Below are 16,468 nucleotides of genomic sequence, written 5' to 3' on the forward strand. Positions count from 1 at the left end.
ATCAGACAGTAGACATAAATATCTGGGGGCATCTGAGAGAGAGACGAGTCGGTTAAAGAGGACGAGTGTAGATCAGGTTTCTACCCCTGATGAAAATCGATGCGACTTGACCGTTTGCAGAGTGACTCAACATGTCAGTTCTAAGGAGACCGGCCATTATATCATTAGAAGTAATTTCATCTTACTCTACTTGTGTCTCCATTGTAAGTCAGTCATTTAGTGAGGATGTGCATGTAGATGATTCACGATTGTCCAGTGTCATCATTTTTAACAAGCTTCAAACACCAACATTGGAGGCTTTGAATTGCCAAAATGAGTTATTTGTGTGTGTGTGTGTGTGTGTGTGTGTGTGTGTGTGTGTGTGTGTGTGTGTGTGTGTGTGTGTGTGTTGTGTGTGTGTGTGTGTGTGTGTGTGTGTGTGTGTAGAGATAATGAATATTTAATTTCCACTTACAAATAAAGGACGTAAGAATTCAAAAGCTGTCATGAAGGCAACAGTGACTATTATCAATTTCAGTAAGTGTCATTTGCCTCGAAGCTGATTGTATGTCACTATTAGGAGTCCCCCCCCCCTAAATAGGACTAAAGGTTTCTTAGCAGAGTGAACTACTGAGCTACAAGCAGGATCAGGTTGAACGTTCTATCTACAATATATCTATCAAATGTCCATGCATCAGTTGATCTTTGGAAGTATTTGAATACAAATGTAATGAGAGTTGTGGGCTGTTTGCTGATGTTTCAGGGCAGCTGTCAATCATAGCAGATCAAACCCCCTAACCACAACACCTAAGGTGTTCTTTTCTAAACCTTTGAGTGCTGCTTATTTACTCATGAATATTCACCGTTGTGAAGAAGACAAATACTTTGGCTTTGAAACCAACTGTTCAGAGTCTTTAATGACGGAGGATTCTTCTGGCCTAATTCTAATGGACCGCGCACTCAAAAGCTGAGACAGTGATAGGCTGCTATTCATTGTGAAAGGGGCATGGCGTCGCAGCCTGACGGCGCCCATTGAGCTACAGAGATTTAAAATGGACCAAGCAGCACTACAGGGAAAAGTTGAGAATGGCTATAAACTGGCTTATAATTTGTATCTGTAGGCTATGTGTGAATGCAGCGGGACGCTAGTTTTATTGCTAAAGTGCTTTGTGAATTACTCTTGGACCAAAAGCTCAGGAGTCTCGAGGTGTGTTCAGACATAACACAAGGTTCATTTTAGACGTATTGCATATAAAGTCCGCGGAACGTTTGGGACTGGACTCAAATACATACAAATTTCTTTTGTGATGCTCCCGGCTTTGGTTGTTTTGTTTTGTCATTTGAGCGTTTGAGTGTTTAAGACTGTATGTCAATGGAATAGTTACGATGATGCTTACTATGTAATTACTGTAACAATATGCACCTCAGGTGTGAGTAATAATCACTGTTTATTTACCAGAGAAATACAACATTTTCATGTCTCCGTTGTGTCCTTACTGAGGTATGTTTACATGTCACACAACTGCAAAACAAATAGGTCATACGTCATTCATTCTACAATATGTTTCCCTTAAAACAAGTGGAGTATTCAGCCAGTAGGGGAAGTAATGCCACTGTTTCATGTTGCTGAGTAATGTTAAGATCTCAGGCCAGATCTCTTCTCTCTGGCACAGTGGCATGTTAAACTCCTTCTCTTCTAGCAATGCCCAAATATCTCCACCAGAGGCTCCCTGTTGAGTGTAACAAACACATTAACTTTTCCTGTGGCCACACACACTCTTCATACACTCCCTCACGCTGTTCCCCTCAAACACACTCCTACAGAACAGGGACCAGGATTGTGGATTGCTATTTGGCGTTGCAGGGCATTAGCCGCTGATGTCTTAACACTTGTAAATGAACCCTCCGCCCCTCCTAATCTGTCACTTTAATGCACTATAGATTTTATTTCAGCCTCTGTAGTATCACATTCTCAATAATAATCATCAAGCCGATGCTGTTGTCCCCTCCTGCAGAAATTAAATCTCGCCGCTGAGTGCACAACTAATAAAAGATGTTGCCGGAGGAAATAAAAAAATAAATATGATGAATCATAAGCAGCAGGGATTTGTATTCAGATGCGAAAGACAATTACACAAAGAGTTTGAATTTATCAGCCGCTTCGCCTCTCAAAGGCTCAATAACGGGCCACCACCGCCGGGCGCTGGGAGCTGCATGCTCACACACACACACACACACATACACACAAACAGACACATACACACACATCACTCTCGTGGACATCTGCGCAGACCGTGTGCAAACGACACACTCATGCACATTATGCATACAGCATCCAGGCATACACACATTTGCTCTTGCACATATTCCCTCACAGGGCTTCTTAATTTAAAACACATGTGCTTGATGTTGAATGATATCACTTACAATTGTATTTAACTTCTTTAGAACTGCTTTTGAGTGATCTTTCCTCAAATAGACATAAAATAGATTTATGTCATAATAATATTTAATACTTTACTATATGTGCCTGGTGTATGTGCATAGGTATTATTGCATGTGTGCTAGTATGTGTTTCTATTTATTTTGTATTTAAGATTAATGATGCACCTTATTTTATGTCAGAAGAATCAATGAAATTAGTTTCACAACCATGAAAACAGTCAAAAACAAATGCTTGACTACATAGTTCCTTGTACAGGAATCCCACAGGAAGTAAATTCCAAAACTAAATCAGAAAATACAATTTCTGTTTGATGATTAGAAAGATTTCCACGTTCAGTCCGAAAGCAAGCTTTTGGCGAGAATTCTACTCGCAGTTTTATGAATGAGGCCGCAGATGTCCTCAAAACGATAGTAACATATATAAAATAGTTTTAAGAGGAGACACTTGGCTTGTCTATGAGGAAGAATGGAAGATGGTTTCAGATTCCTATAAATTGTGTAGATAAAATGTGGAAATTTACATTAATATCAAAGATTTGATGAATGAAAACATTTCCCAGAAACTAAATTAACTTTTTAGTCAAAGAGAAGATTTACAGCAGAACATTTGTCCTTCTTGACGTGGTAGGACATCGTATTCTTTGATAAACAACACAACCAACTACAGGCAGTGCTGATCACTGTGATGTGAGAACAACCAGCTTCCTCTCCTTCCGCTGCTTCACTCCACATAGCTGCCGGACAAACATCTCCCCGGATAGCTCACACCTAACCCCTTGTCATCCTTCTCCTCTCCTCCTCGGCTCTTCCTCCCCTCTCTCCTCCTGGCCTCTGTCACCCCTCTTTCCTCTCCTCTGCCTGGCTAGTTGACAGTTAGAGCTGGCCGGGGTCACTTCCTCAACCTCCCAGGGGTTTGAAGGGTGCAGTTCTGGAGCTGAATGCCCCACGCCCCAGCGGCTCCCTGACTTGCCCCCAGCGAGAAGCCAGTGAAGTGCGGGAAGTGCAGGTCGCTCTGCTGGGAGAGTGGGCTGCAGGCCTGGAGGTTTGGCTCCGGACCGGCGCTCCTCCTGTGGTGGGACCAGGCCAGACGCAGCCTGCCAGGCGCTGACTTGACCTCCTCAAACTGATGTGGCACAAGCTGGCAGAGCGGTCACTGCTGCCACTGAGTTTGGGTGGAAGAAACGATCTCTGGCTCTTTCTCACTTGCTCATTGGCTACTTTTCATTTCTTTGTTCTCATGATATGTTTTTTCTTTTTATTACATTTTCTGCTATGAATAATTTGAAATATAATGTGGTTATTTCGCTTTGAAAAACCTGTGTCTTATATCTACTTACAGTATATCTATGGAAGTCAATATACATTATTGTTCCTTTTTGAGTCATAAAATGGGATGAGTGTGCAATTACATTAGTGTTTGGATATTCTGTCGTCTTTTTGGGACTTTTCAGTAAGTTGCCCAAAAGGACATCTTGTAGTAACAAAGCAATCTAGCAGCTGTAGCACTTCTACAGAAAGTCCATGTAGGGAGGAGGTCGGGGAAGATGTACGGGTCAACCTAACATTACACTGTAACACAGGAGACTGCTGTTTCCATGATTTAAACCAAAACTGAACTTAGTACCACGTTCATTTACACACATTTCACCACATTATTGTATTCTTTCTTTCTTTCTTTCTTTCTTGCTTATATTGCCTTTCCCAGCAGCAGACTCTGGGAGTAGTAACACATATGTACATGCTTACTAATTAAAATAGTTAATTTGCAATAAATCAATAAGTATTATGCCTTCAAAAGCAAAACAAAGAAACATTTTCCAACATACATTATATGTTAAATTGTCATGATTACAATTGTGTTCAGTCTCGTGTCTCTGAGTCTCTTTCAATTCACATATTTCACCACAATGCTGTTTTCTAAGAAGTGTAATGCAAGCATAAGCATCCCCGAGGTTGAAACAGAGTGCGACCCTGTCCGGGTTCATTGCTCATTACCCCAAACAGATTGCTCTGCCTGCTAATAGCCAGTGATGGCTGCTCGTTTTTTTCTCTCTCCCTTTTCTTTCTTCAGGACGGTCTGTCAGAGACAGCATCAAAGGTCTGGGGTCTGGTTGGAACGGCCGCATCCTGGGAACACATTAGCGAGTGCTTCTGTTCATGATCTTTCTCTGTTTCATCACTTTGAAGTTCTCTCCTTTCACTCCACCAACCCCTGTGCATCCCACTCCTTCCATTCTCTGACCCATTTGAGGGTGGAGAGGGGGAGGTGCAGAACTAATATTAACATGTCTCATACTTTGTTTATAACCACTGCCCAACCCAAGGTTTCCAGAATTAGGATTGGAAGTGTTCAAGTCATAATAGGATCGTTTCTGCTAATTTGCACTTAGATGCAATTCTTAAGAGAAAACACGTCCACTAACAGAACTAACAGAATCCTGTCTAACTGTGGAGCAAAACAAGATGAAATCTCACGGCAATTATACACAGTCTCAGCTCACATTTGAAATCCAAGTCTGAGTCTTCCAGCTCTGATGAGTTATAATTTGGATTTGAAAAGACCTCAAATTATTCTAAGCCAGGTACAAGAATTGTATTTCCCTTTGATTACATTTGATGTATCTCAAGAACACATTTCAAGAGATTTTCAAAAAGCGCTTATTAATTCAGCAGTCAGTCAAATGATATCCTATACAGGTAACTCGGGTTAATTGAAGCGTCACTACCTTGAAACTGTCTCTCAAATCTTGCTTCACACTTTTTTCTCCCGCAACCTTTTGGCATAAATCATCCACAGCTTTGTTGGACTTGAATCGAACTGACACATTTTCAGACTTATTAAATGTGCACAAAGTAAAGGAATAAAAATGAATAAGGGGAGAAACAAAGAAACAACAAAGCCAAAATATGGTGGATAATTATGTCTACCCTCTCCTTCACTCTCACTTTCTGCAGCCTTTCTTCTGTCCATCTCTAGTTGTCTGTGACGGCTGGCTTTCTGAGTGGCGTTAGGAGGCTAAATTGGGCTGTTTCAGACAGGGGAGCGTCTGTGTTTGGTGTCAGATAATGTGCACTGAGAAGTCCGAGGAGAGTGTGATTAAAGCCAAGCCACTGGTAATTATGTCAGACTCCACAGTTGTCCTGAACCTCCTCAGCTAGTTGAAAGAGATTTCTCTCTGATGAGCAAATCGGGAGGAGGGAGAGGGAGAGGGAGAGAAAACGTGAAGAGGTGAAGGGGATTTTTGAAGTGGGTCTTCACATTACTGTTGTGCCTTCTACTGCCCCTGCCAATTTATGGAGAGTCACTGCTGACTTCCCAGTGTACTGGAGATATTATGTGGGGGGGGGGGGGAGTTGAAATGTTGGGCCAAGTGGCTGTTAGGTGACATTGGGTGCCAAAAGGGCTCGTAATAACAGTAACTCTTAGTCCATCCTGCAGCCTGCATGAATAATCCTGACCCTATCCCAACACATCAGCTAATTTCATAGAATTTGTGTTACTTTCCATCAAATATAATGGCCACGGAAAGAAGTCCCCCTTGTCATGGTCGATTTAAATGACTTAAACCTGCATATACATCAGGAGCGTTTAGGTAATGTCCTCACATATTTTCTACTCACACCTATATTCTACTTTACATCCACCTGTTTGTACAATAAAATAAATATAAAATCAAAAAAAGAAAGCATGTTTGCAGAATAATGTGCACATTTGATACATCCTTACATTCTACCAAAAAGCCCCCAACATATAGAATTGAACAAGCAGAGGTCATACCCTTTTCTATCACCATAGTAGCTGATAAATCATCACGTGGATCAAGAGGCAAATTCATTCTTTAAAAATATGAGAGAACATAAATGCCATCATAGGTGGGAAGCAGCAATGAAATGCCAAGATGTATGACAGTTACTGGTGCTCGCTTAATTATGTACTCTTGTCACTTCCCCTTCAATATATGTTCATAAAGGTAGTTGTTGGAAACATACAGTTTTCACACATTTTACACATTTTATTTATATTTTACACATTTCAGAAATTCTGTTAAAAATGTGTGTTTAATGAAAAAACCAAACTATATGGACGCCCATTTAGAATAATCAACGAGCTAAAACTGACTTAACGTATTTTTTTGAAATGCAAATCTAAGACACAGCAATGAAAAAATGACTTTCTTTCATCATCTCTTTCTTTTCTTGTTGTCGCTCTGGACTACAGTTTTCCAATCATTATGATCAGTGTGAAGTGTATCATTGCAGGACTTGGCAGGGGATGAAATCCCATGCAGGGGTTAAGCCTGTGTGCAATGCTAAATTACAGAGCATGTATTAATATGAAATCCATCCAATTATCTCTAATGGAGCTCTCCAGTGTGATACTGTACCTAGTCATTTCAGGTCCATGAGCAGACCCTCTGTAGCTGTATCTCACAGAGCTTTCTCTTTGTGCTCTGCTCTGAAACCGTCTCTCTTTGTATTTATGTGTGAATCATATATTCTACAATCTATAATGTGGCAATTTATGGCTATAGATGATAATTTGACTTATAATAAGGAGATGTGGATTACTAATCCTTAACCCTTCGTAAAGTCAGCACATTTAATTTAATTCCTGACTCAAAGTTCTTGAGGCCCTCCACTCTTTCCCCCACAACTCCCTTGTTTTATTGTCTTTGTAGCGTGTGTCAAGATCTGTTGTGAGAGTGCCACTTAATGAAGCCGTACCTGAATTTATTTGCCGGCGCTTCTGCATAGACCGAGAGAGGAGGTACCAATTAATAGAACGTAAGAGGACCCCGTGATTTATAATTAACAAGCATGCGGGTTATAGTAAACATAACACTCAGTGTAATAGCCCAGGAGAGAGACGGGAAGTGGAGAAAGAACTGAGGAGGAGTAGGAGGAGGAGGAGGAGGAGCAGAAAAAAACCCAGTGTTGATTTGTCCCTTGGTGGATGAGCGGAGTCCTTGTGGCTGACGGGAGCTGTCTAAAGCGGCTAAATGAATAATCATCTGTGAGTTAGACTGGAGACAAACGCTTAACGAGGATGATGTGAACCTCGCTGACATGAGGGGGCTGAGAGAGAGAGCAACTGACAGAGAGAAAGATGGCAGCAAGCAAACATACTCGGCTCTGAAATGAATGGCACGCACATTATAATAGCGATGAAGTTGCCTTACTCAACAGGCCATAGCCAGCCTCCCCTGTAAGGTTGAGTAGCTGTTTGTCAGAATTTCTAAAAGGGCAATGAATCCCCAACTCATTTCCAGTGGTTTGCTGCTGGTGCATGAAGGGAACAAAAGAGAAATTGCAGAAAGTAAATGTAACACTGACAACACTGACAGTTGAAGGGGGATCTTCTAGCAAGCATTTATAAAACATCTTTACCCCAAAACTTTGGCTGATCAGGGGGCATTCACATGGCTCACAAGTCAAAACTTCAATGCTACAGACTCAAACCTGTCTCACAGCCCTTATCACATGTCACTTTCCTTCACTTTACACAGTGTATTGCAGCAATAAGTCATGAGAGGCTACACTACAGTGGTTTTAGAACAGTGATGACGCTTTGCGAGGCAGGAGGAGAAGCTTCGCTGTAAAGATCAGCATCAAGTCGCTGATTGCTTTATACATGGTTGAGAGAAAACAATTAAATAATCATAAAATGTGTACCTTCTTCCAAACAACATAGTTGTTCGACAGTAGCTAAACAAAGCACATTTTATATAGTTACATTTGATGCAAGAATGGAATCCAAAGTGCCTTGAAACTTTGCTAATGCATGGTTCATTAACACTGCAGTTTGAGGGCCTATGCATGCTTCAAGGTGCTTGTTGAATCATCCACTAGCGCCTGAAACCTCTTTGCTCCACACCTTTCTGATGGTACAATTGGGTTACTGCGTTAAAGAAAATCTGTAATTCCGAGACAGACAACCTGACAGACACCCCTCTTGTTCTATTCTTAATATAACTATTTTTACAACCAACTGCAACACAATTAATACTTTCGAGAAAATACTTTCAAGAGTTCTCGGAGAGAGATAATGGAAGCAGTGGGATCAGCCTGGAGGAGGCTATGACTGCAGGTGTTTTGACATGCCTATGAATATGACCATTCAAAACAGCTGTAAAGAGTTTTGTCTTTTGTGCTCCAGACAGTGCCCTAGTTTGTTTCAAGCTTACTTAAGTATTAAGAAGGTGGTAAAGTAAACTAGCTGCCATGAATGCATCTCAACCCTGTAGGGTACATAAAGGATCTCAACTTTCAACAGCTGGACAAATCCAGCACTTACAAATAAATAAATCTAGAAGATATATAAGACATGTTGTCATCAAAATTCCATTGAAATAGCTGTTAAATGTAATCTAGGCTTCTAGATACTTAGATATTAATGATGGGCGAAAATGAACAAACACATCTTTTCAAACTTTTTATTGTACCCAGTCAGCCTGTCAAATGTACTGTGTTCATGAATCCCTGATTTTTCACACTCGCTGTTTTCGTATGGTGCTACTGCAGTGGATGAGGGGGATCACCAATATATGAGTATATTGTGTATGAATCATTGTCTTGACGAGGATGTCCAGAGTGCATCCTGGAAGCTGCAGCAGCGGTACTGAATGATCGAGCGAGGACCGATTGCATCAGACTGGTGTCGACGGCATTGGCAGGTTAATGGCGCATTCACAAGCTCCTTGGATGGTCCCATTTCCAGAGGTGAGAAATTGTTCTTGCAACTTCGGTGTGCTCATGAGCTTTTAGTCGTTATTTAAACTGCACGTTCATAGCTGTTTCCAGTATACGCGTGACAACGAAGAGCAAAGGAAACGGATCAGGTGAGCCATGAAATATGATCGGGAACTCATTTCTCAGACACCATGTGAATGCAGCACAAATACCCTATAGATCGTTGGTCAGTGACATTTCTGCAACATCGTGTTGAGCATACGTAGCCTACAAGTGGGATGCTAAATTAATGCATACAAATGAATATTTTAGCTTTATTAATGTAAACTGATGCATGATGACTGGTAATGCATTGGAGAGAAGTGTTATGGGGGGGCAGCACTAGCTGTCAACAGATCCGCCTCCGTGACAGCTGAGCAGAGACTGATGTGATGCAGCTGAGAGCTCTGGAAAACGCTAGTAAGTGGAACTTGAGTTAGAATGTTTTTTGTGAAATGACTATTTCCAAGGTGAAGACTGAACTTTCATGCTGTTCCAGCTCTCAGTGACCCTGAACAGAAATAAATAGTGTAAGAGAAAGAAAAGAAGGCATAGGTGGATAGCATTGTTCAAATTATATTATGTCCACTGAGACATCTGTACCAGTAAAGTAAGAGCTAATATACAATAAAGCAGAAATGAAGACAACGTCCTGCAGGGTTCCCACGGTAACATCCAACCTCTTTGAGTGCTGATTGGCCATCTGTTATTGTTTTATGTCACTTCCTATTAAGCTCATTGATCCTCCTTCCCTGTCTGCGGCATGTGGTTGATCATCGTGGATCAGTGGGTGTGCCTGTAATATGAATACGGTACAGTGGTATGATTACAGTACATGATGGTCTCTGTCTGCGTGTTCGCTGATGCAAGCCCTCCAGCTACGCTTATGCTGACTGCGGCCATGATTATGCTGTTTATGTAGAGTTTGCACTAAAGGAAGAGCAGAATAGCCTCATTAAGAAAATGATATGATGTCATTGGGTCACTGCAAAGGACAGTGGTGCCGAGGCAACTTCCAGAAACACACAGGAAGGTCTGCATTTACACAGTGCGACCACATATATGGTGTTCAGGGAAACACACTGTATGATACCAAGCGACCGATGCATTTAGCAGTGACTTTGCTTCATATATTCAGTGAGAATATGTCTATTGAAGAAGCCTCTTCGTGAGCACTTGGCTTAAGTCACCTTTCATGCTATACAGTTTGTGTTTACAAAAAGTAATGTAAAATCAATTGTATGTAAATGTAAAGCAGATCCTTTTTCACTTTTAAGACTGAAATCTTATGCAACTTTGTCTTTTTGGTGTCGTATTAAATCATCGTAATCAAATCTCTGTATCTCATATGTTTGCAAAATTTTGTTGTAAAAATAGAAAGTGTAACATAGCAAAGCGGATATGTGCAATGGACGTTGTTATAGAAAGTATATGTAGGCACTTTGGGACAGGAGTGCTGAGATTTGGCTGTCAAAATGAACATCATCGTAGTGGCAATAGCATTGTGTGCCACGCCCCCACAATCCATATAATTGAGGTTAAAATTTCATTCAATCCCAAGTGTAAGTACTGAACTGTCAGAAGAGAGGATCCCACATGCCTTCCCATTGAAGGATTTTCCTAATTTGTCTTTCTTCACTGAGACACACAAGGGACACCCACCCACATTAAAAGGTGCAATAGCCAGTAAGGCCAGCTGTGTCTGTTGCACTGTCAGAGCGAGGAATACGATCCCCCTCTACCTCCTGCCCTTACTTCCTACCCAGTTTCCTACTGGGGCTCATTTATTTACATTAGTGCCAGGCAGAAAGGCATCAGAGGAAGTCTTAAAGTAGTGCCACAATGGCCGATTTAAGCCGCCACCCAAAAGCCATTTTTTCTTCTTCTTTTGGCTAAGAGGATTTGTGTCTGGTCCATGTATCAGACTTCTCTCTCTCTCTCTCTCACTCCTCACTCTCTCTCTCTTAGGGACAAAGTCACCCCTCACACTCGCACTGAGAAAATGCAGCTTCTTGCCACTTGCTGCCTGGCTAATGACATTTATCCTTGTGGAAATGGAGGAGGAGGAGAAGGCTTTAGATGCAGATTTGGACAGACATGTACACCTGAGACGGGCACACGTAAACCGGCTGGCTACTTTTATGGCATGCATGCTCAATGACTCACACAACCACCCCAACACACACACACACACACACACACACACACACACACACACACGCACACACACGCAAACACCTCCCTTACAGCGTCTTATCCCCTAACTGGCCACCAGTCAAAATAAGCCTTATTCTCGGGGGTTTATATTTTCTCCTGGCCGGGCTTGGCTACACACACTGAGTTAAGATGGCAGTCAAACAATCTCTCCTCTCCTCTCATTTCCACCGTTTCTTCCTTTCTAATGCTAATGCCTGAATGGATATATCCCATTTCCATTGGCATGCAAGGAGGCCACATTTCTGATTAAGTCCTGAGACAACATTTCATAGCATCTAGGTCAAAAGCAGCTTCAGAGGGAATAGGAGAATGTCAAGCTTTGTTTTTCAGCTAGATAATATAACGTGAAGAAAAGAGTTGGTCACATTGGTCGGACCTCCTTTTAGAAATATGAAGAGTCAGACCAAGAAAGGTTTGGAGGTTGATCCGTAGGTGAAACACATCAAATAAATGGATTGTCTGGAGAGCATTGAGGGAATATAGCTGTGTTGCTGAAACCTTATCTTCTATTATTTCAGAATTTAAAAACATTTCATAAAAAACAACACTACACTGAAGATACTGTTTTTGGTCACAGGGGATATTGCCATTCAGTTTCCAAATTTTACTTGCGCTATTGGGGAATTAAAAAGTCACAGAAGAAGAACACTAAACATATTGTTCTTTGTGCATTAGCTGCATGCATAGAGGATCAGATCCAATAATGTTCAAAGCCCGGTATCACTGACGTGCAGCTTGATGTGGAGAATCACTTCGACGTCATCCATGGATGCCAGATTTCTTCCTTTTCTTTTTTGATGATATGCCATACTTAGAGTCGACAACCACATTATTGAATCTGCAAACAGTACTTAGGCATAGTAGTGCTTTGCACTAATCCACAGCTAAAAGCCAGTTATATACTTTATGCACATTCATGGCTGCAAAGGTCCATGTGATGTACATTCCATCACCTCTCCATGCTGCGAGGGCATGGAGATACTCTCAAAATGTATGACCATGTGGACCCTGTGCTAACATTGGTTAATTATCAAGAATTGCAAATCCTAGCCGAGGCCGATGGGAATGTCATTACTTGTACAGATATTTGGTCAGAAACCAAAGTGTTGGACAAATACTAATTTTGACATGGTGGTGGTGCTAGATGAAGAGTTTGAGGATCAGCAAATGTATTACAATTCATCCTATGGGGAACAGGGAAGTGTGTCCCAAATTGCATGGCAATCCATTTAATAGTTTACACATTATAATGTAACCTTCTGGTAGCATTAGATGAAAAAGCAGGGGATCACAAAAGTCATGAGGATTCATCATCGGGGGAACATCAATGTCTCTACAACATATCATGGAATTCTATCAAATTGTTATTGAAGTATTTCAGTCTGGACCAAAGCGGTGGACTGACTAACCAACATTTCCCTGTAGAACCATGCAGCTGGAGTCTCTTTGTAAGAGCCACCAGCAGCTCCACAACAGCTTGACCTCTCCTCATTAAAGATTCTGAAACGTAACGGAGGGATTAACACCATTCTAAAAGATGCCCATCATTTAGTGTTTTGATGATGCCGGTGGAGATAGCTGATATCAATTGTGCTACAAAATCATAACATATGATTCACATCCCTTTTATATGGTCATTAAACCATTCAGTGACCCCTCACGCCCTATATGGAAGCATCAGCATTTGTTATGTGTCTCAACTCAATTAATAGATTCTTTAATGTCATTATTACTAATTGATTGTGTCTGCATTTATTGTATGTACCTCTGCACTATTAATAATGAGGGTTCTCCCCCAATGTGTCTTCCGAGATTTTAAATAAAATAAAGAAGAAGAATTGATGTTGCAAAAAGTACTAAGACGGCAATTTACTCAGGTTCCAAAGGTATTTCACACCATATTTAGACCATATTAACCTGAATGAAAAGTTAAAATTCACAGTTCCACATCCAATTTATTACATCTTCCAAAATATGTTCAGGATTGTATATAAATCCAATGGCTCTATTACTTCAAGGTATTAGGACAGTTTAGCCATATTTAGACTCATGCATTTCAATTGCATTGAATTTGAATCAAGCATGCAACACTTTGATGCCAACTGTCATCGTTCCTGCCATTCTCATATACTATGCTTTAAAAATAACAGTCCCGCTTCTAAAAATTCCGTCAACATGTTCAAACGGCCCTCTCAACTCTCAAATGTACCTTTGGAAGTTGCACATACACACTCGTACACTCATTGTGGAGTGGTGATTGAAAGTCTTTGTCAGAATGCTCACAGCTCTCTCAACACTCTCAAATGTACGTTTGCAGGCCACACACACACACACACACACACACACACACACACACATACACACACACACACACACACACACACACACACTCACACATATAGAGTTGTGAATGGGGAGAAGTTTGGCTGGTGTTTGGGAGATTTAATGGGAGGACGATGGCATTTCAATAAAACACAGGGATGGTTTATGGTTCACCCTGAGCTCAGCCCGGTCACTTAGGAGTCTCATACTCTCTGGTTATTAATTCTCTCTCCCAGAATGTGTGTGCGCGTGTGTGTGACTTCTTGTCGACTACCCTCCTCAGCCATTTTTGGTTTCTCCTGTACTCTATTCTCCTCTTCCTGCCTCCTCTCTCTGTCTGAGATGAAGACATATGAGGACACTCCCTCAAGGGTGCAGTGCGGTTGTGGCAGAGCAATAAAGAATCTGGAGGTCAAATGTACACCGAAATCCTTCACCCCTTCTACCCAGCACTACACACACACACACACACACACACACACACACACACACACACACACACACACACACACACAGGTCAAACGTACAACGCTAGAGTTGGTTACATAAAGCAGATGGCCGTGGCTGGCATAAAGCAGCTACGACATCTAAGAGTCTCGTGTGCATGTTTGTGTGTGTGCTGTACCCTCTTTCCTAGCAAAAAAACACCAGGGACCTTGTTTGTTGTCCCCCCCCCCCCCCCCCCCACACACACACACACACAAGGGACACACTGTCAGCTATACAATCACAGCACACACACCTACAGAGACACACATGTTATGGTACTTTGTTATAAACAAGGTCTTTGTCTCAGTGTATGGATTGAACATTCCCACCTTGTGTGTGTGTGTGTGTGTGTGTGTGTGTGTGTGTGTATGTATGTGTGTGTTTCTCTCAGAGAGTACCATGATAGGACCTGGAGGGCATTTAAAGCGAGCAGATACAACCCTAAACCTGACACTGACTGGCACCATAATGCTGATAGGACAAACATACATATAGTCATATTACAGGTGCAGCCATCAAAAATAAACTCTTTTGTCATTTTTCTCTGGGTTATTTACAATCATTCAAGATCATTCGGTGATCAAAGGGATCTTTGTGTCATGTGTTATCATTGTGACCTTTGTCCTCATGACTGGTTGTTTGTATTGTAGTAACAATGTTATATTTTAAATGTTCAAATGAAAATATATTTTCTAGATTTCATTGAATTTGTAATAAACATTGATAAAAAGGGTGTTAACATTGTATTTAAAATATTTAAACATTGGTGCAACAATATAATAGCATCATGTTCCGTTTAACATTATTATCTTTCAGTTTTTTACAATTGCTAAAACACATTTCTTGAAACCTTCACTCATTTTCTCAAAACACAAAAAAACACAAAACACAAAACTCAAGCTACATTCACAAAACCACAGACTCTTCTGGCACAAATCAAACAATGCTTTCACATCATGCACTTTTCCAGTTAAAATAGAAAAACCTACAGAGCATTCATTAGACGCTACATAAAAATTAAAAACTGCATCCAGTACATGTAGTTTGATTTAGTTTTATTGTAAATGAACGCATTTTTGCAAAACCAAACAAAGTACAATTATCCCAACTTATACAAATAACAAAGAAAACTTCATACGTAAATGAAAAGCACATTACAGGTAAATGAAAAGCACATTACAGGTAAATGAAAAGCACATTACAGGTAAATGAAAAGCACATTCCAAAACCAACTGCAAAACATGTCAACGTACGATTCATTGTGCCTCAGCAGCATCACGCCTTTGTCCTGGGTCCAGCCAGAGGACTTCATCTACATCACACGCAATGTTTTCTCTTGCTAAGCAACATGGGAAAAACTTTGGCATGGCGGATCCAGGCTTGACAAGCATCCACACCTATGTCATCACAGGCCAATGCCATTGCCTGTATTCAAAGAGCCTCCAGCGCCACGCAGAAAATAACTCCTCTCCTGCGTTTAGGAATGGGCTGTATGGTGGAAGGCAAACATTTATGAAGCGCTGGTTGATGTTGAACCATTCACGTATGCAGACTGCACGGTGAAAGCTGACATTGTCCCAAACTACAACCTAAATAGGAGACCCGGCCTGATGAAGAACCCGCTGCTCACGATCAATCAGAAAATCCTGAAGACCAGTCAGATATGTGAAAAGATGCTCGGTGTTGTAAGGACCCAGGGTTGCTTGATGGTGGAGAACCCCCCAATTACTTATGGCCGCACAAAGGGTGACATTGCCACCACGCTGGCCAGGGACTTCCACAATGGATCGTTGGCCAATTATGTTCCTGCCTCTCCTTCTCCTCTTCGTCAGATTGAACCCTGCTTCATCTTCAAAAATGTATTCATGGGGCCTTTCTATAGAATCAAATTCAAACAATCTCTAACTGTACCTGTGTTCTTCTCTGAATGCTCTTACGATGGTGGCCGCAGAGAACCTGCTCTTTGTCCTGCTTCCCTCATTGTCAAGCCATGAATAAGAACATGGTCTGTGACCGTTGCCTGAATTGCATCTGAAATGATGGTTCTGGTTTGTCCTCGGCCTTGATATCTTCCTCTAGGCCCACTACCTCTTACTTGCACTCTTCCTCCTCTTCTTCTTCCACCTCTTCCTCCTCTGCCTCTCAAAATGTTTTCATCCATTGTCGGTATTCACATGTGCACTCTGAACTTGCTTATATAGTGTGTTAAATTGGTTGATCACATCATTAGAAACAACTGTGAACAGTGTTGAGTCGTTGTGTTTAAATGATGACAACTGTGTTGTAC

General features: G+C 41.3%; 1 long non-coding RNA gene across 3 annotated transcripts in view; it reads left to right on the forward strand.

Moving 5' to 3' along the window:
* Nucleotides 1–4,158, forward strand: part of LOC115020491 (uncharacterized) — a 152,089-nt gene extending 147,931 nt beyond the window's left edge. For all 3 annotated transcript variants that reach the window (XR_003833583.1, XR_003833581.1, XR_003833582.1), the window contains one exon: nt 3,291–4,158. This is a non-coding gene — a long non-coding RNA (uncharacterized LOC115020491). The remainder of the gene's footprint in view (nt 1–3,290) is intronic.
* The last annotated feature ends 12,310 nt before the right edge of the window (nt 4,159–16,468 follow it).

This window comes from Cottoperca gobio, chromosome 15 (assembly GCF_900634415.1).
Source record: "Cottoperca gobio chromosome 15, fCotGob3.1, whole genome shotgun sequence".
Lineage (NCBI taxonomy): Eukaryota > Metazoa > Chordata > Actinopteri > Perciformes > Bovichtidae > Cottoperca > Cottoperca gobio.